Here is a 26025-nt window from a genome sequence, read left to right on the forward strand (position 1 = left end):
GAGGCAGGAATCAGGTGTGCGACGTTCAAGGTTCTCATCTCAGCCATCATCTGCATTAGGCATCTCGGGGTCAGTTGATTTTAGGAAAACGAGCAGAAATGGCATGAGGCAGCGTGGTGTAGTGAAAAGAAACAAGTTTTGGAGTCAGAACATTGTGGGTCTAATGGTAAGCTCTGCTGTTGAGGGTCCATGGACCTTTTGTACTATACCAAGTCACCTGCAGGCAACCTTCCTGTCTGGGTGACCCTGGCTAAGACTCTTTCTGCCTCCATTTGCTAATTTGTAAAATGGAGATAATAATAGAATTTACCTGACAAATTGCTGTGTGGTTTAATGAAATAACGCAATGCATTAGCCCAGTACTGGCATGTTCTAAATTCCCAATAAATGGTGTCTATTACTGGTAACCCTTCACTTCTGAGCCACATCTGTAAGATGAGGATAATTATACCCCATGCATAGAATTTGGGTGGTGGTGGGAATTAGAGGACAAAATACGTATAGTATATCCAGCCTAGTGAGGAGCAACAGCCCAGCAGATAAGGGGCACCCGACCCTTGTGTCTACTCCAGTTTCCTTTCCCCTGGATCTGTATAGGAGAAATCACCAGATATTTTCACCAACTGCCACTATTTGCTGAATATCTTTAAGACTGGTCCTTTGCTTTGTCAATCCTTGAGGGAGTTGCTCAGATGGTGTTTGCTACTACACACTTCCTGTCTGCCTGCGTGCTGGGCTGCCAGGAGAGCCACGAAATAATAAAATTATTCTTCTCCCCAGATAGCAATTCCCCTACATTTCTTCACTTTATCAATTACACACGTCTTTTGAGCGGAATTTTCCCTGACCTGATCACAAAGGGTAATGAGGGGTGAGGCCTGCGCTGGCTGTAATTGCAACTTGCAGGGCCTTGCTCCAAGTAGATTTTCACGTCACTTTGGCAGTGCAGAAGTTCTCAGAATCCCACTAGGACTGATGAGCTGGAGGATGAGGGAGAGTCCCTTGGCCTTGGCGTTCACACTCCACCCTGGCTCCAAAGTCGGCAACAAGGGCACAAGCTCTGAAGGCAGCGTGGAGGCTGTCAAGTCGAGGGCCTTGTGTTATGGTTGGGTGGAGATCAATTACCTCCAAAAATTGACCTTGACCTTCACCTCTCCCTTTATTTTCCATCTCATTTTCTGGTTTCTTTCCACAGAAGAAAAAAAAAAAAAAAAGAAAAGGTGACCCTTCGTGAGTCACCCATTCTCTTCATCTGCATCTTCTCCCCTTTCCTTCTCTCCTGGGCTCACTCTGGTCAGGCTCCTGTCTCTGTCTCTCCATGAAATGACTTGTCAAGGTCGCCAGTGAGCTGTGTGTTGCGACATCCAATGGCTAATCTGGGAAACCCTGGTTCCAGCAATCCCCTCGAAGGACTTCTCAGTCACGTTGGCCACTGCTCATCCCACGCTCCATCTTGAAACGCTTTCTTTACTTGGCCTCGGGGTCATCCATCTCTTGTTTCTCTTCCTATTTCATTGGCTTCTCCTTTTACGTTTCTTCTAGATTCTTCTCATCCTCCTGACTCAAGGATCTCTTCTCATTTCTATTTACAGTCAACCCCTAAATGATCTCATCCCAGAGTATAGCTTTAAATAGCGTCTGGATGCTGATGACTCCAACATGATGACTCTAGCCCAACATGATGCCGTGAGCCGAGACCTACATGTTGGCCTCTCTCATTGACCTCTCCATGTGGTTGTCTAAAGAGCATCTCATTTTTAACACATCCCACAACAAACCTCTTGATTTTTTTTTTTTCCTTTCAAATGTACTCTTTCTGTTCTCACGGCTGGGGCTGGGGCTCAGAGGCAGCACACTTGCCTGGCATGTGTGAGGCACTGGACTCAATTCTGAGCACCACAGATAAATAAATAAAATGAAGGTCTATCAACAAATAAAAACAATATTTTTTAAAAAAGTACACTTTCTTTTGTTTCCTTTATTGCAGCTAGTGGCTGCTTTATTTTTCTTCTTAGCCAGGCCAAATATCCTGTTGTTGTCCTGGATTCTTTGTGGTCTCTCACGCCCCATGTTCATTCAATCGAAACTTGCTGCTCTTTTCAAAACATGTGCCCAATTTTAAAATTCTATCTCCAAATCCGCCTCCTAGTTTAAGTCACTCTTGGTGCTTGCCAAAAAACCCAAATCAAACCAAACCAACCAACCAACCAAACAAACAAACAAACAAAACAAAACAAAACAAAAACCCTATGAAAGCCTGCAACTGGTCTCCTGCCTCTGTTTCTGCCATTTCTTCCACTTTCTATTTATCAAATGGCAGCCAGAACAATCTTTCAAAAACAAAAAAATTAGATGATGTTATTCCTCTGTTCAATGTCTCCAGTGGCTCTTAGTCTCAGAACAAAATACAAAGCCCTTCTCATCATCCCCAAGCCTGACATTGACCCCTTGACCTCCCTCACCTCTGCCTGTACGTCTCCCCTCACTCGTTGTTGCTGAAGCATCCTTGACTCCTGCTTACCCCAAATGCCAGGCGCACTCCTATTTGTACCTGCTGCTCTTTCTGCCTGGAACATTCCACCTCCAGATGTCTGCATGGATCATTTCCTCACATCTTTCAGGTCTCTGCTCCAATGCTAACTGATCCATGAAGTTCCCTTGACCTCCCCATACAATGTTACTCTCTGCCCTCATTAGCAATTCTTAAAAATCAGTCTGGTTGTAGTTTACAGTCTTGTACATTTTTTTTGTGATTCTATCTTGTGCTTCATTAAACATCTGACATGCCGTTATTTTCTATTCTGTGCCTCTCAATTTCAGCATCAAAAGTCCTTGGGGGGCAGAGTTAAAGCTGTTGTTTATTGATGCTGCTCTTTTTCATGGTGCTTTGCTTCCTTGTGTGTTTGGTGATCTTTGAATGTGAGTTTATACATGGCCTAGCTTAACCTGTGCAGCGTCCAAGGCAATAAATTAAGAATACTGTTCTCCAAAGAGGCTTATGTTTATTTCTACCTGACTCGAGAGGGCATGAAGAATCAGAAATCTTTCTGGCCCCATATGGTTTAGGAGACTCCCCCCCCATTTTTTCATGTGTGAAAAAATGCAAGAAAGTTAAGAGGTGAAATGATCAGGTTATGAGAGTTTAACCTAATCAGTGCATTAATCTACTTGAATGGATAAAGTAGGTGGTAACTGTAAGCAGGTGGGGGTGTGGCTGTAGGAGTGGGGTATATATTTTGTATTTGACAGTCTCCCCCCACCTCCCGCCCAACTCTCTCCTTCTTGGTAGCCATGTCCTGAGCTGCTTTCCTCCTCCATGCCCTTATACCATAATGTCCTTGGGCCCAGAGCAAAGGAATTGGCCATCTATGGACTGAGACCTCTGAGGTCATGAGCCCCAAATAAACTTTTACCTCCTTGAAATTGTTCTTGTCAGGTCTTTTGGACACAGCAACCAAAGAGCTGAGCTGACTAAAATAGCCCTTTTAGGATTCCTGGCTGAACTGGCAGTCCCCGCTCAGGCGACCTGGGCTCTGGTTGAATGCTCAGTGCCTGGATTGCAACCTGTCAATTCACTTGTGTTTGTAGTTGCTGGCCTTTCTCTTCCAGCCTCTTGGAGATTTGTCCCTTCTTCTGAGAGTCCAGTAATGCAAAAAACATGTTTTGTGCAGCATATTGTTGTTTTTTGAGTCAAAGACTATCTTGACCTTAATTCTAGAAGAGGAGTCAACTTTTTACTCTCTCTAAATCCTCACTTAACTGGCTTTAGATTTCTTTATAGCCCTCAATCACCATCTGACATCTGACATAAGTTTTGTTTGTTTATTTTATGTGTCCCATGCTGGGATGCAAAGTCCCAAGAGCGCAAGGTTTTTTTTTGTAGATCTGTTCATAGCTCTATCCTTGCTGACTACAGCATCATGCATATAGTAGACCTTTAATAAATGTTGTTCAATGAAAGAACAAGGACTCCTTATAGTTGGCTTAAGCAAAGCTGGTTATTTTAAGAATGCACATGGAGGCATGGGAACTCTCAAGATGATCCAAGAACAGAAGCACCTGGCTGGCCTCCACAAAGATGGGAAGGAGTGGTAGCTTGTGGATCTAAGGTGGTTCTGGATTCTTCTAGCAGAATCTAACGTTCTGCCATGGATGTGTATCTGCTACCTGTAGCCAATGTCTGCTTCCTCTCTTATAGTATTTCAAGGTACTTGGCCTTGGTTTGCCATTGTCTCAATTCAAGGTATCCTTTCAAATTCTTACTAATTGAAAAACTCTTTTTTTTCTTGGGTCATATTCTCAAGAAAGAGTATTACATTGATTCAGCTTTTTTTTTTTTTTTTCTTCTTTTTAATCAGGTCGAGCAGGGTCTGGCCAGTCCATGAATTTTATGAAAGCACATGATGAGATAGGAACTCTCAAGTCCATCTAAGAACAGGGGGATGGTGGAGTGGATTCCATGCCTCTGGATCTGTGGTGGTTTAGGTGTTTCGTCAGGTGTCCACACTCTGTGTCAATCAAATATGGTCAGTCAAGAGGATGGTTAGGTGAGTAAAACATGGGAGCTGGGCCACAGGGCTTGGAGTGAAGCAGTCTCTTGTCGGAGGAGACATGGAGGGGACACATAAGGAGATTATCGACCTCAGAACATTCCATGAGAGTGAAACTGAAGCATCCACTCTGGATGGAATAAATCAACACTCTGAGAAGGCAGAGACCTACATGGAGTGGTGACAAAACACCCGAGTCCAGTCAAGGGAATGAGCAGGAGCCTCTGGAAGATGTGATCATGCCAGGAAAGTTGTCTCCTGACCAATTATCCTGAACTGTCTTTGAAAATAGTAGAGAAACGAGCAGAGAGGAGCTAGGAACAGTCAGAGAGCAGGGAATGGTGGCATCTCTTCTGCTCTTGCCCAGGGGAGAAAGGCCAGCGCAGGCATGCTGTGAGGATGAGCCAGCTGCTCCAGACAGATGCTACTTCAATAATTGCCCACAGGCATGGGCTGTGGGGTGCCAAGGGCTCTGGAGGAGAACAGGGACCCCCGAAGGCTGTGACAGTGGAGCTGATCAAACTTCAAGTCAGAAAAGCCTGCGTGGAGGAAATGACCTCTGGATGGACATCTAAAAGCAGTTTGGGGTTCTAGGAGCAAAAGGTAGGGAAAGTGTTCCAGACCCTTCCAAGTGCCCTGAGCATCCTTGCTATACTTCACACACCTGCCAGCCCTTTGCTTTGCGTCTGTTTTGATGCTAGTTCCGTGCTGTTTTTGTTACTGTAGCTCTGCAGTATAATTTGAAATCGAGAATTGCGATGCCCCCTGCATTGCTCTTTTTGCTCAGAATTGCTTTGGCTATTCTGGGTCTTTTATTCTTCTATAGAATTTTAGGACCGACTTTTCTTGGTGGTTGTTGCTGTTGTTCGGTGAAGAACGTCATTGGTATTTTCATGAAGATGGCATTGAACCTGTAGATCACTTTTGGTAATATGGCCATTTTAACAATTTTAATTCTGCCCAGCCATGAACATGGGGGGGGCCCTTCCAACTTTTAGTGTTTTTTTTTTTCTTTTGATACTGAGGATTAAACCCAGGGACACTTTACCACTGAACCCAGCCTTTTAATTTTTTTTATTTTGAGACAGGATCTCGCTAAATTCCTGAGGCTAGCCTCCAATTTAGGCTCCTCCTGCCTCAGCCCCCCTTAATTTGCTGGGATTACAGGTGTGTACTACCTGGAATGTCTTTTCTTTCTTTTTTCAGCCTTCAACAATTTTTGTTGTAGAGATCTTTCACCTCTTTGGTTGGATTTATTTCTAGATATTTTATTTTTTGAGGCTATTGTGAATAGAATTGTTTTCCTGATTTCTTTCTCAGTGGATTCATTACTGACATATAGAAAAGTTATTAATTTTCGTAAGTTGATTTTGTACCTTGCTACTGTGCTGAATGTGGTTGTCAGCTCTTGCAGTCTTCAGGTGGAGATTTTGGGATCTTGTGAGTATAGGAGTATATCATCTGCAAACAGTGATATGACAACTTCATTCCTACATGTATCCCTTTTATTTCCTTCTCTTGCCTAATTGCTCTGGCTAAAATTTAAAGGACATATTGAATAATAATGGTGAGAATGGGAAGCCTTGTCTTATTCTTGATTTTAGAGGAAATGCTTTCAGTTTTTCCCCATTCAGTGTGATGTTGCTTTTGGCCTTGTCATTTATGGTGTTTATGATGTTGACAAAAGTTCCTTTTATCACATGTCATTGTTTGAATCATAAATGGAGCTGAATTTTTGTCAAAGACTTTTCCTGCATCTGCTGAAATGATCAAATGATTTTTGTCCAGGGTCAGGATCTCTGAAGGCAACATTCACATGAAACTCTTGGATGAGAAGGGACCACTGTGGACTGCACCCTTCCACTGTATTTGAGGATATTGAGGTGTCAGAAAGGCAGAGGATTTGTTGAGCCCACATGGATGGTGAGGAAGGGCAGAGAGGAGGATCCCGAGCCCGGGTCAGAACCTCCAGGGAGAGGAAGGTGTGCCATTGAGGTCAGCTGCCGCAGCCTGAGTGGGGAGCAGAGGGGCTGAGCCCTCAGGGAGCTGTTCTCCGAGATAGTAACCGAGGCAAAGGGGCGGAGGGCATCCTTGCTGCCAGCTCCCATCCTGGAGCCCATGGGCTTAAGGGATGGGGGACCTGGGGCAGAGCAGGTGCCAGTTACCCCAGGAAGTCAGGGGGGAGCTGGAGAGGGAGAGGATATCAGAGCCTGCTGCTGAGGAGTGGGAGCAGGGCACGTGGGAGGGGGTCTGTCTAGTCCAGTGGGAAGTTATGGGCAGGGGCAGTGGTGCATTTTGACATTTGGAGCGGATCACCTTTTAAACAGTCTCCCTCTTCCATCTAACAAAGCTATTTTCAGTACGACTCACTTAGGAAATGAAACCAATAATAGTAACTTGAAAAACTCAGTAAAATGTTTGTTTTATTGATATACACACACTCAGCAGTACAGTATGACAGCAGTCGTTAGCATTTTTGCAGCAGAAGGCTTTAGGGGGGACAGCATTCACCGCTGACCATTGTGGAACTGTCAGTACCTGGTGATGATAAAGTGATTGCCTTTCAGCTGGTTTTCGTACTCTGCTGAGAATCTCTACAGACAGCACATCCCATGCAGGTATTGCTGCCCCTGGGCGCCCCCACCCTGCACCCACTGCAGGGGAGTGAGGCCACAACATCACCTGCAAGGGCAGGTGATGGGGTCCACCTGGACTGTGGGGGCAGCAGAGGAAGTTGGGGATGTGAGGTCTTCTCCAGGAGGCTTTGCTGGGAGCCTTGCGGGGTGTCTGTCCCAGTCCTGTGTCTTCTGTAGCCTCCATAGGCAGATTTGGGGGTGCGATGGCAGAGAGGGAGACTTTAGGAGGCCTCCTGCTAGCCGAAACCCAGAAATCCTGTCTCTGTCTTGTCCCTGTCCTCTGCCCGCTGCTGTTCCTTCTCTGGCCCTTTTGTCTGTCCTTCCCTCTGTTTGTCCTTTAGCTTTTACTGGGAAAGAATAAGACTCCAGCTCCAGGGGAGAGAGCCGTGGGAGCCATAGGCTTGGGGAGTCCTGGCCCGGGGTGCTGAGGGAAGTTACCTTTCTTATATGGATGAGGAAACCAAGGTGCAGACAGGTGGCCCAACAGGGTGACTGTAGAGTCCATCTGTCCAGTTGCATTCTTCTCACTCCCTCCATTGGGTACCTGGTGTTCCTCAGAACACCCAGAATGCCTCTGCCCTGGGGCCTTTGCCCCTGCTACTCTCTCTACCTGGGATGCTCTTTCTGTACAGAAGGGAATGACTTGCACTCTCATCCTTCAAGTCTCTGCTCACATATCCTTCTTAGGAAGTCTCCCCTGAGCATCTTATTTTTCTTCAATTCCCTATTTAATTCCCCTTCCCTGCTGTACTTTTCTGCACGACGTCTATCACCTAGCACATAAAGAATCAATTATCTATTCTTTATTGTCTGTCTTTCTCACCAGCCTGTGAGCTCCCCCAGAGCAGGGTTTTCTGTCTTACTGAAGACTGTATTCCCAGTTCCTCAAGAGTCTGGCACTTCACAAGAACCCAGTAAATATTTGTTGAATGACTGTCCACAGCCTGGCCAGAGTGGGCGCTACTGTTGCACAGGCCGGCGTTGACTGAGTGACTGAAGTTCCCCAGACTCAGCAGAATGTGTGATACCGCCGAGTTGGTGCTCCCTGTGTCCCTGACTGCCATGCCCTTCCTTTGATGGCCAGGAGAATCCCTGCCTACCCGTGGAGGCTTGGCCCATGCCTTGCTCTCCTCCCTTATTCCGAAGTGGATTTGCTCTCTCCCTCCACCCCACCAAACACCTGCAGGTCTTGAAAGATCAGGAGCTTCGGAGTCAACCAGGATTCACATCCTCGTTTCACCTCTTTCTGGACATTGATAAGTTGCTAATCTTCTCTTGGCCTCAGTTTCTTCATCTATAAAATGGGGGTAATAGTATAGAACAATGGAATTAACAGAATAAAATTTACCATACTTTGGAGAGAGCAGTTCTGAGCATCCGTAGCCTTCTGTGACATGGGCTTGCCACCGCAGTCTCCATCGGTGGGCCAAGCTGGAGGAGGTATGTTCTTGGCAGATGAGGCTCCAGTCCAGGTTCCTGAGGGTGATGGAGGTTGTACCTGTTTACTGCAAGTCAAGACGTAGATGTGGCAGTGTTAGATGAGCCCTTGCTTGTGGGAGGAGGACCCTGCCTTGGCCACTGCCCTGTGAGACCCCATGCCTGTGGAGGCGTAGGCAGGGTGTGATCAGGACGGTCCACTCCTGACCTTGTTCATACCACTTTCATGTTTTGCCACGAGAAGATCTGTCCTTTACCTCTGACACCCCAGCCTGACCCTTTAGCATGCTAGGCCTTTGCTGGGACACAGAGGACTCTTCGGATGGGCAGAAGCTCTCGGAGCTGGCCACAGCCTTCAGAGAGATCTGTTTTACGGCTTGTGGAGATTTGACTTGCCAACTTTGAGCCATCCTCCCAATTCTGAGAACCTATAGTTCCAAGAAGATGATCCCCTACAGCCAGCCAAAATTTCTTTCTCCAACCTGGTTTGGTTGCCCTTTCCATTCGAAAATCTGAAAGCCGACGCTCAGGTCTTGTGGACCCCTAGGCAACTTCCTTCTCCTCTAGTGCCCCTCTGAGCCTGGTCAGCTATGGGCAGCCAATTTCTTAGAGCATCGAGAAATCAATGACAGTTGAGCAAACGAGAGAAGTGAACACTGTTGTGTTCAGGCAATTAGCAAAATACTCAGCCTTCTTTTAAACTGAGCATCTTTTCTTTAGTGATCTTGTGCCTGTGAAGCCATAGATGCACTGGCTTTGAGATTGTTTTCTTTGATCCATTCATTATGATATATCGAGTGCCTACTCTGCCAGGTACTAGGCTGGGTACTGCTTGTGCAAGACCAGACTCAGAACCTGTACCCTTGGTGCATGCTGGCTAAGGGGAACGGACCTTACCAGCAGGAATTCTAGTCCTTGCAAAAAACGGCAGTCAGCTGCCCTTGTAGAGAGGAATGAGGACAGGCCAGTGTTTCCATCAGAGATCGATGTACACAAAAAATCAGAAGCCCACTTAATCTAGCTCAACCGTAGGGGTTTGTTATAAGAACTCATGGACTTAATGCTTGGCATGCACAGCAAGGTCCAGTGAGTCCTAGAAGGTTATCAGGTAGCTACTCTGCCCTTTAGACTCTCTCCGGGTTCCAAGGTCTTTCTTCATGTAATTGCCTCAAAACCATGATTTCGAGCCATGAAGTCAATGGGCCTTTCCAGTTTGGCTCCCCGTATTGTCAGGGTCCAGCAGTACACAGATGGCTCATTCAAAAGGGGTGGTCCAAGAGCATCCAAGGAAGTTAGGACAGAGTTCAGGGAAGCCAACAAGGGATGCTTAAGCAATATGGAAACCCCTTTCCTACAGACCTGGAGGGGTGAAGGAAAGGAATGGCCAGGCTACAGGGATAGGAGAATCATGGCCCCAGGTAGAGGGACTCAGCCACAGCCAGCAGGAGCTGGGACAATGAATTCCCCCATTTCTCTCTCCTTCCACCCTTGGGTGTTCTGTTAGTCTCTAGTGATGGCCAAAGCCAACTATAATCCAGAAGAATCGAGGAGACCAGTGATGAGCCCACAGATAGAAACCAGCTTCCCAGGGCTCAGAATAGGCAGAGAAGGACGGAGGGGAGAAGAGCAGGGGCACATGGAGAATATCCATGGCTGCCTATGTGGCCCCTAATCTCACTTTCAAATGCCCTAGAGAGAAAATTCAGCTGGGTTAGCTCAGACTGAGGCAACAGTAGGAGCTACTGAGAGAGGGGCGTCATTCTCATTTCAAGATGAGTGATCCAAGGTTGACCTGTGCCCAGGGATTCCAACAGGTACCACATTCAGGTGTCTCTTTAAAAACCATCATGGGAGTTTAAAGATCAGAAATCTAGGTAAACGTGCCTGTGTGTCTTCCACAGTAAATTCCAGCCCTGAATAACACTGTTCCTGACCTCCTGCTGGGCCTCTGGGACCTATCTGGTCCAGCATCCAGGACTCCTCTGATGGTCCCCTCCACCTGCATTCTGGGCTTGTCTAAGAGTTGTGGGGTCATCACACCTTACGAGGGTCGCAGGCTTTGGCGGTCACTTGCTCTCTGTGTACATCTGGGTTATACTTTTGACTTTGCTGTGCCTGGTATCAGCACTGACATCTTGAAGGAACCCACCTCATCACATTGCAGGTCAAAGCTGCATCTAGAAACCTTTGGGTTTCAGAAGTGTGTTCACACCATCTGAGACACGTGTCAGCGCTCCCTTTCCGAGAACTTTCCAAGGAAAAGGTTCCTTGTGGGAGTATCTGGAACTCCTCCCATCTTTGGTGAAATGTAAGCATCTCCTGGGTGTAATATTAGCTTGTTTAGTGAAGTGAGATCGGAGTAGTAACTTGAGTTGTGTGCAGAGACCAGGGCAGCCTGCTTTGAAGGGAGCAGGGAACAGTGGGAAGCTTCTCAGCTGGGGGCCACCAGCTGTGTGTTGTGGGGTCCAGGAATTCAGTCAGCTGTATGGACTAGGTCACCATCTGTGTGGGCTGGGGTGCCAGCCAGTTGTGTGGACCTGCATGCCATTGTGTGCTTTGGGGTGCCTGCCAGGTGGTGTGGGGTTGGGGGCCAGGTGTGTGGATTGAACTATCTGCCAGAGGTGCCTACTGGGTCTATCTGTGTGGGATGGAATGCCAACCAACTGTATGGACCTGAGGAGTGCCAGCTGTGAGAAGGGGGTGCTAGCGTGAGACCCGAGCACGTCTCAGCTGATCACTTTCCACATGTGCTTCTGTTTATGGCATTAGCGATTTTCAGTAAATCAAGGTCACTGAATCAAATCGACTTTACCCAGTGACTTTTATTGCAGAATTCAAGATCTGTTTCTCTAATAGGAAAAAAAGAATATGCCCTTAAGAATAATAACCCATCATTAGAGCACCCAGATCTTCCAGAATCAGATTTTCAAGGGAAAGAATGACTTTTTATGTTAAGAGGTTTATTTGTTTGACCAAAATTTGTTGAATGTCAATGATGTGGCAAATATTATATGAATAATCTCACTTGAAACAGGTGACCAGGGGTCAAGAGAAAATACTGGAGTTATTTTTGTATTTGTCTCCTTCTACTAGTGAGGATTCTGTGGCTGAGGCCAAAAGGGATAGAGAAGGGTTGACTTTGTTCTTTTCTTCTCATGGGGATACAGCCTTCCCCAGGAATCTAGAGGGGCACAGCCAGCAGAGAGGACTCCATTCAGGTCCATGAAGGACCTCAACAGTGGTGGCAATCACAGACCTGAGCTGGGGACACTCAGGTGCTGGGGTTACGGAGGGGAAAGGGATGTGTTCACAGCCCGGGAGACCTGACAGTTCTGCAAAGGGAGGTGATTCCTGAGTCACCCAGTTGACCAGCTTGTTGGATTCCACTCTTGTTCTCTATCATCCTTTCCTCTTTTCAGCTATATCTCAGAAAGACTCTGTGCTAACTGGGGGAACTGCTTTTGGGTTATTTTGGAAAGAAAAAAAAACCTAAATAAAAAAAACACAAAATAAACTAATGATACCTCTTAAAGACATTGGAAAGATATACACAAATGTATATGCATGCACATGTGCGCGCGCACACACACACGGTAGTCCCTCTTTTCTAAAGGGATTATATTCTAAGATATCCCACAGAAGTCCAAAACCTCGGGTAGTATACACTATGCATATACCATGTTTTCCTATACATAATAGCTCCTCCAGCAATTTATAAGTCAGGCACAGTAAGAGATTAACAATAACAACTAATAATAAAATAGAACAATTCACTGTAATGAAAGTTATGTGAATGTGCTCATTCTCTTCCTCTCTCTCAAAACATCTTATTGTACAGTACTGTATTTTTGGACCACGGTTGACTATGGGTAACTAAAACCACAAAGTAGAGTAAAGATGGGGGAGGGGAAGTGGGAATAGTCCATTCTTGTTATTCAAGGAATTTATGTTCTACACAGGCTAAAACAATGAGTTAGTGAATAATGAACCGTTGTTCCTAGGGGAAATACAGGGTTAGGTTCCTGTGAACCTATGGTCACATGTTTCTATCACCTGATCAGTACGTAACCTCGTACAAAGTGTTTCTTTTTAGAGACACTGTATTTAATGTATTTGGTTGACTAATATTGATGTCACAGTACTGTAATTCACACCTGAGTGAAGCTTACTGAACGCAGGTGTTTTCTCTGTGGGGGCACATCATGGTTTAGGTGCACCAGATGGTATTTTAGTACATGCTTGGGGGTCACTTTAAATAGTGAAATCATCAACAAAAACCCACAAAAATGCCACCCCCCCAAAAAAAAAAAAACAACCCAGAGTGGACTATAAAGAGGACACCTGTTTACAGTATGAGTACTGAAACACGAAGCAGAGGTCATCTGTGGGAAAACCTGTGCGTTGGCCACTGGAGTTCTTTTCTCCTCCGCTTGTGGCCACAGATGACTGTGAAGGCCCCGTGAATGTCGACTTTGGAGTTACACATACATTGTAGCAAGTGGTGAATCATGAGGACCCACTGTGTATTTATTTGTAAGTAGACCCACGTGTATGTGCACACCTACATACCTAGGCCAGGAGCTCAACCTGGAAACCATTAGAAGCAACCGGGCACTTCAGAGAAGGGCCCTGTGCAGAGGGGTTCCTCAGAGTCTGTCTCCACACTGGGGTTCTTTACGCATCTCTAAGTGACTCAGGGTGGGGGAGGCAAAGAGTGCACCCTGCAGCCTCTAAATCTGCAGCTTGGAGGTGAGTTATTCAGTTGTTTGGGATGGACTCTGGGAAGACTTAACAACCTAACAGGCAACAGGAACTCTAAGTAGGGTCTAGTGTGAATGGAGCATTCCTAGAAGGGAATAATTATAAAGGTTCTAGGCCTTGGGATGGACGGCCCTGGGGATGACAAGTCAGAGCTGACTCTTCAACAACCCTGGCACAGTGTGCTGTGAGCTGGGGGGCAACATCCTGTCACCCACTGAGACCCTCGTGTTGGACACCTCAGAGGCACCCTCATTGCCCTTTCCCTTAATCTTGGTGACTCTGCTACTTTTCTATCTCTTTAACCTGGCCCCTGGTCATTCTCTGGACCATCTTGAACCCAAAGTGACCAGAACTGCTACCCGGCTATGGCCCAAGAGTGAGGAGCACTTTTCTTATGTTTTCAAGGTTACACATCAGGTCCTAGGGCAGGGCTGGGCAGAAGGGTGGAGGGAAGATAATCTTTGGTTGATATTTTTTCCTGTCATTATCCGGGTGTAACAATCAATGGTCCGTCACTGTCTCGCCTATTTCTCGCCTGGTAAGAAAGCATGTTGCTGCTGCTGCTGCTAAAACTGATAATGATACCTGACATTTTAAAAAAATATATATTTTTTAGTTGTAGATGGACACAATATCTTTATTTATTTATTTTTATGTGGTGCTGAGGATCGAGCCCAGTGCTTCACACATGCCAGGTAGACACTCTTCCACTGAATACAGCCCCAACCCCAATACCTGACATTTTAAAGTGCCCATGTAGGTCAGGCATTGGGCCACGAGTTTCACTTTTTATTTTATTTTTAGTTTTTGGCGGACACAACATCTTTGTTTGTATGAGGTGCTGAGGATCGAACCCGGGCCGCACGCATGCCAGGTGAGTGCGCTACCGCTTGAGCCACATCCCCAGCCCGAGTTTCACTTTGAAATGAAAATTTTATCAGGATAACACCTATGCCTCATTTCCCCCCAAACATTTTAATTTTGAATTAAAAAAAAATGACAGAAAAGTCGAAACAGAAATACAATGAACATCTATGGACTCCCTTTTCTTGATTCACCAGTTAGCATTTTACCACATTTGCTTTATTTTCTCATCTGCGGCTGTATCTATCTACTGATGAATGATTTAAAAGCATATTACGGACATTGTGTTACTTCACCCCTAAATACTTCATCGTGTATCCACTCAAAGGCATTCCCTCACGTAACTACAGCATCATTACCATAACTGAGAAATTTAACATTAAATCGGTGCCATCATCTAAAAGAGTCCATATTTAAATTTCATGCACTTAATTTAAAAGAATAAATATTTATATAAGGCTTTGAGGGGAAGGCAGCATTCTTCTCTTTTCCTGATTTCTTTTCCCCCAAGGCAAACATTTCCCACTCTTTTAGCTGTTTCTTCCAGTTATTAACTCTATATTTCTAAATATCATGTTTCTTCTATAGTTTTTAAAACAATTCTTATCATTTATTAACTTAATTCTGTGTAAGAAGACCATGTAGCTGCCTTCTCCCCCACAAACACATCCTCCCCCATCCTCCCAATAGGATGATATCATTTTTTGGTAATCATCAGTATTCAGTATTTACAGTATTATGATTATGTTATTTTTAGGTTGACTTACATAGCACATCATGATTTTATTTCCTTTATTGTATAATGGTGTCATGTTATAATTACCATGATTTTGTCACTTTACTTGGTTTTCTAGGTAGCTATCACTATTTCATCTCTGAGCTCTCTGGCAGAATTATAATTTTTTTAAAAAATATGTTGGCATGTATTGAATTATGTACTGGGTTAATTCATTTCTTGGCTCTCCTGCTCTAACCTGGTCTGCCACTAATCTGTCACCCCGGACCTTCACCATCAATTTGGGAATTCCCTCTGACTGCTACTGAATTCAATTCCTTGTTTCCTGGATCTTGAGCATCCTCTTTGATGATTTACTCTCTCACCGTGGTGGGGAACATCCTTCAGTAGCTTTTGGAGTAAGGATTTACAGAAAGCAATGACTTTGAGGTCCTGTCTGTGTGAGATGGTATCCATTATATCTTCACACTTGATTAACGGTTTGGCTGAATATAAAATCACAGAGTGGAAATCACTCCCCACACCTGCCACCTCAGGATTTTGACAGTGTTTTTCTATTTCTACTTTTCCGTGTTGAGGTTGAGAAGTCTAGTGCCCTTCTATTTCCTGCTTTTGGAATATGCGTGAGTGGAGACCCTTTCCACCTGTTGTTCTGCTAACTGGTGACATTTTCAATCTAGAAACTCAAGTGTGGATTTATTGCTTAAATAATTTTCCCCTCTCGATTTCTCTTTTTTGGGAACTTCTGCCATCAAAAAATTGCCTCTTCTTGCTAGTATTATAATTTCACTATATTTTCTGTCATTTCCCATATCTTTGAAGTTGGGTGCTTTTCTTTGGAAATTCTGTTTTTTTTTTACAGCCATTCTTTTGAATTGTTATTTCTGTTACATTGATTTCAATGTTCAAGAGTTTTCTTTCATATTTCTTCTTTAATAATTATGCTTGTTTAAGCATACAATATGTCATATGCCTGTGAGGATGTTAGTTACAGGATTGTTTTCTTGCTTCTATTTCTTCGGACTTTTCTTTTTCTGTTTGCTTACTTTAGTCTTTCTTTTCATGATAGAGTGGTTCCTCAAACATGTCTGGTGGCTCTTGAGTGCCCTTTATCTTAAAAGGGAGGCACTGAAATGTTCAATGCAAGCTCTGTGTGTACAGGTTTATGGAGCGCTGAGTTCCTCTAGGATTATGGGCCAAGACCAAGCTGCTCAAGTGGGAAATCATATTAGTCAGATTTTTGTTGCTATGCCCAAAACACCTGTCATAAGCAACTTAGAGGAAGGCTTTATTTTGATTCCTGGTTTCGGAGGTTTCAGTCCATGCTTGCCTCCGAGGTGGAGACATGGCTAAGGGCATGCATGGAAAAGGAAAGCCTCGTAGTTCATAGCAGCTGGGAAGCAGAGAGGGGGAGACCAGAAGCAAGAAGTATCCTCTAGAGCACGCCCCCAGTGACCCACTTCCTTCAACTAGGTCCCACCTCCATAGCTTCCACTGCCTCCCCGTAGTTCAATCATCCATCAATGGTTTAATCCACTTATGAGGTCAGAGCCCACATGATCCAATCACTTCCCAAAGCCCCAACTCTGAATATTTCTTCACTGGGGACCAAGCCTTTAATACATGAATCTTCGAGAGCACTTCATATCCAAACCATACCAGAACCCACAAATGCTAGTAGGTTGAAGTCTCCTCTTGCACTGGTGGTTACCATCCTGTCCAGGCCTCTGGCTAGTTATACTCTGTTCTCCCGACTCTTTACCCTACCCAAGTATACAGGCTGCCCTCCAGCCATACCGCTACTCCTGGATGACTCCCAGAAATGAGCAGGTACAGGCATCTGTGTGGGTGTTGGCCCAGAATACCTTTTCTCACTCCCTTGCTTACCTAATAGGGTTCTGCTGCAACCCCATCTTTTGTCTCCACACTCATTCCCTGGCTCCCATCTGAGGGCAGAGGTAGCCTTTCCCTGTGGTCTACCCTCAGATCTCCTGGAGGCTCTCCATGGGTATCCCACTCCGCAATCTCACGATTTTCTGCTTGTTTGTGACCCCACTAACCCCAGTGCATTTTTCTTGCTCTATTATCTGGTCCTGGTCTGGAAGTTCCTTTAGCACTGGTGACACTTCAGCATCTTGGGGTAATAAGGAGATATGAGAGACACTCTATCTTAGTCTATTTTCTATTGCTTTAACAAAATACCTGAGACTGGGTAATTTATAAAGAACATAAGTCTTTTTGGCTTATGGTTCTGGAATCTGGGAAATCCAAGGACATGGTGCCCACTCCTGCTCAGCACGTGCTAAGGGCCTACATGCTGCATTGTAACACAGTGGAGGACAATACATGGAGAAGCAGAGCAGGTATGCTCAGGTCTCTCTTCTTATAAAGCCACCAGTCTCATCATGGGAACTCCACCTTGACGACCTTATCTAATTCCAATGATTTCCCAAAGTCCTGATTTCCAAATACATCAACATATATATCTGGGGATTAAGTTTCAACAAGAGTTCTGGACGAGACATTCAAACCATGTACTGTAGTTCCCAGAAATCAAGGATGTTTTATGGATGTGCTACCATCACGGGCCTCTAAACCGAGTTCGCATGGCTACAACTTCTCCCACCCAACACATTTCTAGACTCACCTCAGGATGGTAGGCAGACACACCCATGCCACCAATTCTCTACCCCACCCTAAAACCAGGATGATCTTAGTATCTGAAGAAACAGGAGGAAGGTGCCCTGCAGGGTCTTTGGACCTCTCTGAAGACATCTGTCTGTGGAGGTGCCAGTTGATCTGCGTGGAAGGCCTGATGGATTTGAATTTTCCCAGTCTTTACACTGACGCCTGACTCTGTACACACCATCCACAGATCAGGAAAATGTCAACATCACATGGATACACAGTAACAAGGGCAGGGGTGGCCAATGCATTTCATCTCTAGTGTGACTCCACTGGAGAGCTGGTGGTTGCCCCGAGTGCTTGTTAAGGATCTGGAGGCCTCAACCAGGTTCAGTATGAAAGAGTCCTGTGATCAATTAGTGATATCTGCCATGGGCAGTTATTCACAGCCCAGAACCAGGGGAAAGATGAAAGTAGAATATTCTAAGACAGTGTTTCCCAAACTTGGCTGATGATAAGAATTACCTGGAGGTACTTGTTAAAAATAGATTTCGGAGTCTTCACCAGGAGATGTAGATTGAAGCTGTCTGGAGTCTGTTCTTAGCAAACACCCCTGGGACTGCTGTCAGGCAGGTCTGGAAACACGTTCTAAAGGAGAGCTTGATTCCAGGACTCCCTACTTAACAGAGGAGGAAATGCAGGAAGATGGAGCAACAGGACCTCAGTGCTGGGGAAAGAAAGAGGGGAATGGTTAACCCAGGCAGACAGCACGCCAGGCCCTCTCATGGATCCTTAAGTCCTAAACAAAGTTCCTTGGACTTATTTGGTGCTGATGACTGAAGAATAAGCAAATTGCCATGTTTAGAAATGCACATCTTACTCCCCTGTCTAACTTCTGTGTGGTATGTCTATACCCAGATCCTCTTACTTCTGTCACCTCTAGTTTGACATGATCTAGAGATGCCCCAGAGGGATGGTAGTTACAACCATATGGAGAATTTGCAAAAAACTGTGATTGCCACACAGGAAAACCGGAGGCTAGGAAGGGATGGGATCTCCTCTGTGTGACAAAAAACGTCTTCAGGGGACCTCTCAAGTCTGTGACATGAGGAACTCCCTGAACATTGAACTGTTTAGACCAATTTTAATAAGTTCTGTCTCACTAGTGGAGGACCAATTCCTGAAATCCAGTCCCTTACCCTAATAAAACAAGAGGTACGGACATAACTAAGGTAGACCAGCAGCCCCTTCTCCACCATTCGCTGTCAGCAGTGTGTGCTCATGCTTAGGTCAGGAGAAGCTGGGTTTTGGATTCATATTTGATGAAAAAATCTATGCTTATATCAAGTAACCAAAACAGACAGCTAACATTTATTGAGCACTCACTCTACACCCCAGATATTTTAAGCATTTTATGTGTTAATTTACTTATCCTTTCTAGACCCCTTGAGGAAGGCACAATTGTTTTTCCTATTTCATAGCTATGAAACTGAGGCATGGGAATTATAGGTAATATGCTCAAGATCACATACCTAATATGTACCTACATTAGTCATTTATTGCTGCATGAGAAATTACCCCCACATTTATCTCTGCCTTTGTGGGCCAGACATCTAGATGTTACTGAACTGAGTCCTCTGACTCAAGGATTCTTAGGTGGTTGTAATTGAGGTATCGGCTGGGATTGCAGTTATCTCAAGGCTCAACTGGAGGAGGACCCACCTGGGCTCACTCATGTGGGTGTTGGCAGGATTCAGTTCCTTGATGGTGGTTGGACTCTCAGTTTCTTGCTCTGTGGGCTGCTCAGACACAGTGATTGACTTCCATTGGTGTGAGCAAGGGAAATAGCAAAAAAGGGTGGGCAAGATGGCTGCTAGGATCTTTCCGCAACTCAGTCTTGGAAGTGGCTCCGTCATGGTCGCCATCTTTTTCTTCCTCAGAATCAAGTCCTCAGGTCCAACCCACACTCAAGGGGAATGAATACCAGATGGCTGGAATCACTGGTGACTGTTTTTTAGAAGCTTCCTACTATAGTGGCAAAGATCTAACACTAAGCCATCTCACAAGATGCAAGAGAATGACAAATGTAGAATTCAGGAAAATGTCAATTCCCTCTGAGGTGAGGAAGGAGACGGGATATGAGAGGACCACACAGGTGGTGCAACAATACTGGATGGGTATTCACAATAAGTGGGTATTCACTTTATTATCATGCTGTCTAGTTCCCATGTAGGCTACATGCATTCTTTCACCTGCAGCACATGTTGTATGCTAATATTAAAGTAATTTACCTGTTTCAGTATGGAAAGTGATGAGCAAACACAAACTCCAAAGAATCAAGAATTGTGTGTTTGATTTGATGTATGCAATAGGGAGAGTGTGTTTTAAAAATTAGACTTTAGTGTTTAGAGCAGTTTGAGGTTTACAGAAGTCATGGAAAGTACCAGGGTTCAGGCATATCCTTGTGCCACCCACTTTCTCCGGTTATCCACATGGTGTATTAGCGTGACACATGTGTTACAATTGATGAGTCAGGGTTTACACATTTTTATTAACTAAAGCCCATGGTTTACATTAAGGTTCAGTCTTTGTTATACATTGAGTCTTGATAAGTGTACAATGGCATATATCCACCATTACAGTATCATGTGCAAGAGTTTCATTGTCCTAGAAACCACTGTCCTCTACCTACTCATCCCTCCCTTTATCTAAACCCTTAGCAACCACTGATCTTTTTATTGGCTTCCTAGTTTTGCCTTTTCCAGAATATTATGTGGTTGGAATTATACATTAAGGGAACTTTCAGATGGGGTCTTTTCACTTAGCAGTATGTATTTAAGGTCCCATCATATCTTTTTATAGCTTGATGGCTCATTTCTTTTAGCACTGAATAACATTCTGTTGCACGTACCATGATTCATTTATCTATTTACTTCTTAAAAGACATCTTGGTGGTCTCCAAGTTTTTTTTATGAACAAAGATGCTATAATTAGTTGTGTGGCAGTTTTTTATGTGGACATACATTTTCAACTTATTTGGATAAATACCAAGAAGTGTGATTGCGGGATCATGTGGTGAGAGTGTGTTTTGTTTTGCAAGAACCTGGCGAATTGTCTTCTAAAGTGGCTGCACCATTTTGCATTTCCACCAGCAATGAGTGAAGAATGAATGAAGCAATGAATGAATGTACGTCCTTTCCAACATTTGGTGGTGCCAGTGTTTTGGACATTTGTCATTCTAAGAGGGGTATGGTGGCATCTCCTAACAACATACAATGTTGAGCATCTTTTCTTGTGCTCATTTATGATTTGTACCCATTCTTTAGTGAGATACTGTTCCAATTGTCTATTTTTTATTTGGATAGTTTATTTCCTTATTGTTGAGTTTCAAATGTCTTTTGTATATTTTGGATACATATCCTGTTTTTTTATCATTCATGTGCTTTGGAAATATTCCAATCAGTGGCTTATCTGTCCAGTTTCTTAACTGTGTCTTTTGCAGACCAAAAGTTTTCAATTTTAAAGAACTCCAATTATCTCTCTTTTTTCTTTTATGGATCACATTTTTGGTGTTGTATCTAAAAGCTTATCACCAAAACCATGGCTTCCTGGATTTTTCTCCTGAGTTAGGTGTTCTTTAGGTTTGCACTTACATTTAGGTTTGTGGTCTGTTTTGAGTTAATTTTTGTGAGACATGTAAGATCTGTGTCTAAATTCTTTTTTTTGTGTGTGTGTGTGTGTGTGGATGTCTAGTTGTTCCAGAATCATTTATTGAAAAGAATGTTCTTTCTCTATTGAATTGCTTTTGCTTATTTTTCAAAGATCAGTTGACCTGAATTTATGCAGATCTATTTCTGGGCTCCCTATTCTGTTCTATTGATCTGTCTCATTCACCAATACCACACTGTCTTGATAATTGTACCATTATGGTAAACACTGAAGATGCATAGTGTCAGTTCTCTGACTTTGTTCTTCTCAGTAGTGTGTTGGCTATCTTGGGTTCTCTGTATAAAATTTAGAATTCTGTCTGTCAATAACTACAAAATAATGAGATTTTGACTGGGACTACATTGAATCTATACATCATGTTGAGAAAACTGACATATTAACAATATTGTCTCCTATCTATAAGCCATAATTTTTAGTGACTTTATTGAAATATAATTCATATGCCATACAGTTAATTCATTTAAAGTCTAGAATTCAAAGTGAGTTTTTTTTGTTTGTTTTTTGTATATGGACAGGTTTTATGCAACCACCACTACCACTATCTAATTTTACAACATTTTTTTTCTTCCTCTGAATACAATTCATACTCAGTAGTGTCACTTAGATCTTCCTGTCCCCCACTTCAGCCCAGGTAACCACTAATATACTTTCTGTCTTTATAGATTTTCCTATTCTGTACATTTCTGGATACTTCTTATAAATGGTCATTATATAAATAAAATATATAGTCTCTGTGTTTGCCTTCTTTCACTTAGCAGAATGTTTTAAAGATTCCTGTATTATAGCATGTATTGACACATGATTCCTTCTGATGGTGGAATGATATTGCATTTTATAGATATACTACACATTATTTATCCATTCCTCCATTGGTGGATGTTTGGGTTGGTTCCACTGTTGGTTATGATGAACAATGTGGCTATGAAACTTTGGGTACTTGTGTTCATATGGATGTACGTGCTTATTAGTGTTCAATACATGCTGCAGAGTGGAATTGCTGAGTCAAGTGGTAACGTTATGTTTAGAATTTTGAGAAATTGCCAAATTGTTTTCTAAAAGAGGCTGCACCTTTTTGCAAACTCACCAGCAAAGTATGAGGGTTCTAATTTCTCCACATCCTTGCCAAGGTTTGTTATTGCTTGTTACTTATTTATTTTTTTTTAATTATACCCATCCTGATGATTGGAATTTCATTGTGGTTTGTATCTGCATTTCCCTAATGACTAATAATGTTGAACACCTTTTTATGTGCTTATTGGACATTTGCATATCTTCCTTGGAGAAATATCTATTCAGATCATTTGCCAACTCTAAAATTGGGTTATTTGTATTTTTATTATTGAGTTGTAAGAGTTTAAAAATATATTCTGGATACAAGTCCTTTATTAGATATATGATTTGCAAATATTTTTTTCACTCTGAGTTGTTTTTCCCCTTTCTTGATGATCATTTGCAGCACAAACATTTTTAATATTGATGTATTCCAACTTACCTATTTTTTTCCTTTATCGCTTGTGTGTTTTTGGCATATCTAAGAAACCATGACCTAAATCAAGGTCACAAAGACTTCTATATTTTCGTTTAAGAGTTTCCTAGTTTTACCATTTACTGAAAATTTAGCATTTATAAATCTACAGTCAGGTTAACTCAAACCAATTTTGAGTTAAGTTTTGTCTATAATCGAGTTAGGAGTCAAACTTATTCATCTACATGTGGAAATCCAGTTGTCCTGACTCTGTTGAAAAATTGTCCTTTCTCCATTGAATTATCTTGCTATTCTTGTTAAAAATTAATTGATCATAAATGTGAAGGTTGATTTCTATACTCACAATTCAATTCCATTGGTTTAGATGTCTATCTTTCTTCCAATACCACGTTGTCCTAATTACAGATCAATTTCTTTTCAAGTTTAGAAATCTAGAAATGTGATCCTCTCAAGTTGGCTCTTTTTTCAAGATCATTTAGCTATTTGGGGTTTCTTGAGTTTCCATATAAATTTGAAGATCTGTTTTTCCATTTCTGAAAAAAAAGGAAGTTGGACTTTTGACAGGGACTGTGTAAATCAGTAGGTCAGTTTGGGAGCATTGCCATCTTAACCACATCTTCCAATCCAAGAACATGAGACATCTTTCAATTTATTTAGATATTGTTCAATTTCTTTAAACATTTTTGTAGTTGTACAAATCTTTTACTTCTTTTGTTAAATTTATTTCTAAGTATTTTGTTCTTTTTGATATTGTAAATGGAATTATAATATCAATTGTAATTATATTATTTATATTATAAATGGAATTATAACTTCATTTCTAGAATGTTTATTGCCAGTATATAGGAACAAAATTTGCTTTGACAAGTTGAGCTTGTATCCTATGTCCTTGTTGAATCTTTAAAAGTTAATTTAATAGATTTTTTTGGAGTGGATTCCTTATAATTTTCTATATGCATGTCATCTAACATAGAGATGGTTTGACCTCCTCCTTTCCAAAGTGTCTGTCACCACCCAATTTTCTTGCCTAAACATATCTGGCTACAATCTTAGGATTGCAATGTTAAATAAAAGTGGCAAAAGTGGAATCTTGTCTTTTCCCTGATCTTAGGGGAAAAACACTCTGTGAGTTTTTCCTTAGGAGCCTTCATCAGATTGAGGAAGTTTCCTTCTTTTCCTAACTAGCTGAGTGTATTTATTTATTTTTAAGTTTAAAATATTTGTTCTTTTTTTTAGTATGCATGACAGTAGGATGTATTTTGACATATTGTACATACATAGAATATAACTTATTCTAATAAGGATCCTATTCTTGCAGTTGCACATGATGTGGAATTTCAAGAATTGTATATTCATATATGAACATAGGAAAGTTTGTCCGATTTATTCTACTGTCTTTCCTGTTCTCATCCCCAGTTCCTTCCCTTCATTCCCTTTTGCCTAATCCACTGAACTTCTATTCTTCTCTCCCCTCCTTAGTGTGCTAGTTGAATATTTTTATTATGAAAGGTTATTGTATCGTCAAAAGATTTTCTATATTTTGAGGTGCTCCTATTATTTGTTCTTTATTAATCTGGTATATTACTTAAATTGATTATCAAATATTAAACCAATATTATTTGCACACATGGGGTACTTCCTATTTGGTAATGGTGTGTAATCCCTTTTATATGTTGCTGTACTTAGTTTTCTGGTGTTAAAAATTTGTTCAGGAATATTCATAAGGGATATTGGTCTGTATTTTTTTCTTTGGATGTCTTTGTTTTATTTTGCTATCAGGTAATACTGGCCTCATAGAATGAGTTCGAGGTGTTCCTCCTGCTTTGTTTTAAGGAAGACTTTGTGAAGGATTGATATTCTTCTTTGGTAGAATTCATCAGTGAAGCCAAATGAACCTAGGCTTTTCATTGTGGGATGTTTTAAAAGTGCTAATTCAACATCTTCACCTGCTATAGGTATATTCAGAATGTCCATTTCTTTATGGGCTAGTTTGGTAATTTATGTCTGCCTAGAAATTTGGCTATTTCATTTAATGTATCTACTTTGTTGGCATGTAGTTGCTTATAGCATTCTTTTATAATTCTTATTTCTGTAATGTGAGCAATGAAATCTTCCCTTTCTGTCCCAATTTTAGTAATTTAGGAATTCTTTTTCTTAATCACTTTAGCTAATATTTTGTCAATTTTATGGGCATTCTAAGAACAAAATTTTATTTTATCTTATTTTGCAGTGCTGGGGATCAAACTCAGGGCCATGTGCAAATGGTCTACCCCTGAGTTATACCTCCAGCCCCTAAAAACCAACTTTTGAGTTTGGTTTTTTCTCTTGTGTTTTTCTAATTTGTGTTTCATTTATCTGCTCTAGATTTTTTTATTTTCTTCTTTCTCCCTGTTTTGTTTTAGCTTTAGTTTTCTTTTATTTATATATTTATATATATTTTTAGCTTTAGTTTTCTTTTATTTATATTTATATCTTTTATATATATATATATTCTAATTAGTCATACATGGCAGTAGAATGCATTTTGATACATCATACATAAATGGAGTATAACTTCTCATTCATCTGGTTGTACATGATGTAGAATCACACAGGTCATGTAATCATGTGTGCACATAGGGAATAATGTCCAGTTCATTCTACTATCATTCCTACTCTCATGTCCCCTCTCCTCCCTTCACTCCCCTCTGTCTAGTCCAAATCTTTCTTCTTCTTCTTCTTCTTATTTTTTTTTGCTGTTATTTGTGATCATTTTATTTATTTATTTATTTATTTATTTTTTATGATTTCTGAAACTTAGATAATTCTAAGCAGTGAATCTTAGAGGCCACAGATTTCAAAACAACAGGAAAGCAAACTATCACCATATCTTCTTGTGATCCTCCCTGGTCAAATTAATGTAACAACTAGGCTTCTAGAAAGCCCCAGAAATTAGACTCTGGTGGAGATGTATGCTTAGTGAAGCTCCAAAACATGTTACCTTCAAAGCTGGAGCAGGAGACTGTTAGAACTGTGAAGACCTGTATCAATAAAAATCACCAGCAGCTTCTGAACTTTTAATTTAACCAACATTTATTGAAAGGGACCCAGTACTTTGTAGATGAGGTCCTTTTAGACCTATTAAAGAGTCCCTCTGAGGCCCAGAACAATTTGGTGAAGGCATTGGGCTCTGCTAAAGAGCTAAAGAAAAGTCAGAGTCAA

At 42.2% G+C, this 26025-nt stretch overlaps 1 long non-coding RNA gene across 1 annotated transcript; it reads left to right on the forward strand.

Annotated features, from left to right (window-relative positions):
• Positions 1-1933: 1933 nt before the first annotated feature.
• Positions 1934-25926, forward strand: LOC125620441. Its single transcript, XR_007352115.1, has 3 exons — positions 1934-5164; positions 22683-22690; positions 25915-25926. It is a non-coding gene; the product is annotated as an uncharacterized LOC125620441 (long non-coding RNA).
• The last annotated feature ends 99 nt before the right edge of the window (positions 25927-26025 follow it).

The sequence above is a fragment of the Marmota marmota genome, unplaced genomic scaffold (assembly GCF_001458135.2).
Source record: "Marmota marmota marmota unplaced genomic scaffold, marMar, whole genome shotgun sequence".
In the NCBI taxonomy this organism is placed as follows: domain Eukaryota; kingdom Metazoa; phylum Chordata; class Mammalia; order Rodentia; family Sciuridae; genus Marmota; species Marmota marmota.